We start from the raw sequence: 3,978 nt of genomic DNA on the forward strand, positions 1-3,978 counted from the left end.
TTAACCTTACACTAGTGGAAAAAAGAAGTAGGGCTGCGCTGAAAATGGCATGTAAGGCTGCGCTTTTTGAGGGCAGCCCTTTCCATAGCAGCCCTTCACTTTTCAAGTAGGGTTGCGCTAGTCCGGCGCAGCCCTTCAAGTAAGAAGGGTTGCGCTAGTTGACAAAAAGCGCAGCCCTTCAAGAAAAAAGGGTTGCGCTAGTTCTAAAAAGCGCAGCCCTTTTGTGAAAGAAGGGCAGCCCCTTCTATGAAAGAAGGGCTGCGCTTTTTGAACTAGCGCATCCCTTCAAACATAGAAGGGCTGCGCTAGTTCAAACTAGCGCAGCCCTTCTCCTATATATATATATTTTTTTTTTGTATATAATTCTGCACATTCACAGCCTGCATGTTGTTCCAGACCTGCACACACACAGCCCACCCCCAGCCCCCACCCCCAGCCCCCACCCCCAGCCCCCACCCACCAGCCCACCCCACCAGCCCACCCACTGCCCACCCACTCCCCACCACTGCCCACCCCACTGCCCACCCACTGCCCACCCACCAGCCCCACCCCTGCACCCCATCCACAGCCCACCCCACCCCACCACTCCACCTCCACCCAAAACCTCCCTTGGACAAAAAAAAAAGCGCAAATTAAAATACGATAATATATGACAAGTGGAGAAAGGTAATAATTAACTTCATATATATTTAATACGGTTTTTTCACCATATACCCCTGACAAATTTTTTTTTGCACCATATACCCTTTCAACTTTCCAAATTCATCATATACCCCTCACTTTTGAAAAAATACATTAACTTACCCTTTTGACTAACGGAAGGCTAACTCCGTTAGTCATTTAACCCTAATCATCCCTTTAACCCTAATTAGCTATCATAAACCTAAACCAAACCCTAACCCTAATCTAATACCCTAAGTCCCTAACCCTAACCACCCCTTACCCCAGCCCCCACTCCCCACACCCCAACCCTAGCAGGCAGCAGCCCCCACCCACTCCCCCACCCCTTACCCCACCACCCCCTCCCCACCCTTTACCTCACCACCCTAGAATGGTGACGCCTCCCCAAATACACCACAACCGAAACCCACCCCCCCACCCCTTTGCCCCACCACCGCCGAAGCCCACCCCCGCCTCTTCTACTCTCGCCATTTTTCTTTCTCCTTCGCACCTCACCGGAGCCTTTTCTCCTCTCGCGCTTTTTCTTTCTCTACCTCTCGTTGCTCCTCTCTCTCGCCGGCATTTCTTCGCCGCTCTGTTAGTCGAAGGAGAACAGGGGTGTGGGAGAAGGGTCGCCGGTCTTTGTTTTTTGAAGTCTTCGCCGCCCTGTTTTTCGAAGGGGAACAAGGGTGTGGAAGGAGGGTTGCAGATCTCTGCTTTCTCGTTGGTGTAGGGAGGGTTCAGGGCTGGTGGCGTTTCTCACTAGTGTGGTGGCTGCGCGGGAGCGGACAGGGGGGTGGTTTCGAGGGCTTGTGGGGTTTCAAGGGTTTGTGCGAGTTTGTGCGCGGGTGTGGTGCTGCGGGTGGCGGAAGAGGAGGGGTGCGACGCTGTAGGTGGCGGAACGGTGGAGGGGGGGTGGTTTCAAGGGCTTGTGGGGTTTCAAGGGTTTGCGCGAGTTTGTGCGCGGGTGTGGTGCTGCGGGTGGCGGAAGAGGAGGGTGCGGCGCTGTAGGTGGCGAAACGGTAGGGGGGGTCTCGAGGCTGGTGGGGTGGTGGGATGGTGGGAGGGGGACTGCAGTGGTGGGGGTGAGGAAGGGGGTGGGTAGGGTGGGGAAGGGGGTGGGGTGGGGGTGGAGGGGTGATGTGGCATGGGTGTAAGGGGTGGGGGTGATGTGGCAGTGGGTGTAAGGGGTGGGGTGATGTGGCAGTGGGGGGTGATGTGGCAGTGGATTAGTTAAAAAAATTAGATTAGGGTTAGAATTAGGGTTTAATTTAGGTTAGTTAATTAGGGTTAGAGGGGATTAGGGGTTAATGACTAACGGAAGTCTAACACCGTTAGTCAAAAGGTAAGTTGATGTATTTTTCGAAATGTGAGGGGTATATGATGAATTTGGAAAGTCGAAAGGGTATACGGTGCAAAAAAAAATTTGTCAGGGGTATATGGTGAAAAAACCGTATTTAATAATGTAAAAAGTGTACATAGGATTGATAGAAACTTTTACATTCGGGTTAAATCTCATCCTAAGCAATCATCGGTAATGTGGGACGCCAACTTATCCCGAATTTCATCAATTTCTTCTTTGGTGAAGTTCCTCAAACGTGGTGTGGAATTCGCATAAACCTTGCAAAACAACCAAGGAATAAACACACATATAAGAATTCATCATTTTACCGTAGTTAGTACTTCTAAAAATGACATATACCTTCCCGAAATTCAATCAAAATCAAATGCAAGCCTAAAAGTCTACACACTAGTTATAATATATCTCATATAATCATGTTCAAAAGAATTTGGGGTTAAATCACTCCATAAGTACATTTTGGAGCGAAAAGGCCAAATATAGGCCGGAAATGGCCTTTTCGTTCCCAAAATGCAACCAACAACAAATTAACGCCTAAAATCCACATACTAGTTATATTATGCCTCATATAATCATGTTCAAAGAGAATTTGGGGTTAAATCACTTCATAAGTACATTTTGGGAGCGAAAAGGCCAAAATAGGCCAAAATAGGCCGGAAATGGCCTTTTCGTTCCCGAAATGCAACCAACAACATATGCAAGCCTAAGAATCTACATACTAGTTATATTATGCCTCATATAATCATGTTCAAAGAGAATTTGAGGTTAAATCACTTCATAAGTACATTTTGGGAGCGAAAAGGCCAAAATAGGCCGGAAATGGCCTTTTCGTTCCCAAAATGCAACCAACAACAAATGCAAGCCTAAGAATCACATACTAGTTATTTATGCCTCATATAATCATGTTCAAAGAGAATTTGGGGTTAAATCACTTCATAAATACATTTTGGGAGCGAAAAGGCCAAAATAGGCCAAAATAGGCCGGAAATGGCCTTTTCGTTCCCGAAATGCAACCAACAACATATGCAAGCCTAAGAATCTACATACTAGTTATATTATGCCTCATATAATCATGTTCAAAGAAATTTTAGTTAAATCACTTCATAACTACATTTTGGAGCAAAAGGCAAAATAGGCCGGAAATGCAACAAACAACAATTGGAAACCTAAAAGTTACATACCTTTCGAAGATCACCAACATCTTTGCAATAGTTGACGATATCGAGCATGAACCTCATGACGTAATACCCACACGCAAGTCCACCTTCTTGTACCGGACACTAAAATTCACCAAAGATGCAATAAATGACATGTTAGATGTGTATTATGTGTTTCTATAAAGGATGCAAAAAATTACTCATGTTACCTCGACTAAATACCAAACAGGAGGTTTTCCTTGTCGAAGTCCAGATGAGTAACTTCTTCATCACACTACATCAATAATTATTATAAGATTAGATGTACATTTAATATTTAATAAGCTAAGTGTGCATATAGTTTCGATTAGGCTACCTATTTAACAATGATTTGACTAGTAAGGACCGTATTGTTCCTTTACGCAAAGAATCAAAGTGGTAGACTTCGTTACGTGACAAACATATTGCAATCAGTGTCCAATGGTTCCTACAACAATAAAAATGTTATGTATCGTAGAACAACTAATAGGTCAATTTAATTAATTAAAAAGTGAGTTTAAGAAGCATACGATTCAATGTAAGGAAGAAGAATGATCTTATATCCAATACGAGAACATGCGTTCAAAGAATCCTTGAGATATGCTTTCACCTCTTCTTCGTTTTGTACGCAACTGTCATCTCGTACAAAGTTGGACATAACCAACCAAACATTGGCTGACTAGATCGCCTCAAATCATTGTATAATAGCCTGAGAATTCATATTGATAAAATAAAACTTACTTATTATGGAAGTTATTATTAGTTGGATTGAATACTACTTAA

At 44.4% G+C, this 3,978-nt stretch overlaps 1 long non-coding RNA gene across 1 annotated transcript; it reads right to left on the minus strand.

The window, feature by feature from the left end:
- Positions 1–2,235: 2,235 nt before the first annotated feature.
- Positions 2,236–3,433, minus strand: LOC130589708 (uncharacterized). The gene is made up of 3 exons (XR_008967341.1): positions 3,387–3,433; positions 3,202–3,300; positions 2,236–2,280 (listed from the first exon to the last, which is right to left on the minus strand). It is a non-coding gene; the product is annotated as an uncharacterized LOC130589708 (long non-coding RNA).
- Between the last annotated feature and the right edge of the window lie 545 nt (positions 3,434–3,978).

Source organism: Beta vulgaris, chromosome 8 (genome assembly GCF_026745355.1).
Source record: "Beta vulgaris subsp. vulgaris cultivar EL10 chromosome 8, EL10.2, whole genome shotgun sequence".
NCBI classification, from domain to species: domain Eukaryota; kingdom Viridiplantae; phylum Streptophyta; class Magnoliopsida; order Caryophyllales; family Amaranthaceae; genus Beta; species Beta vulgaris.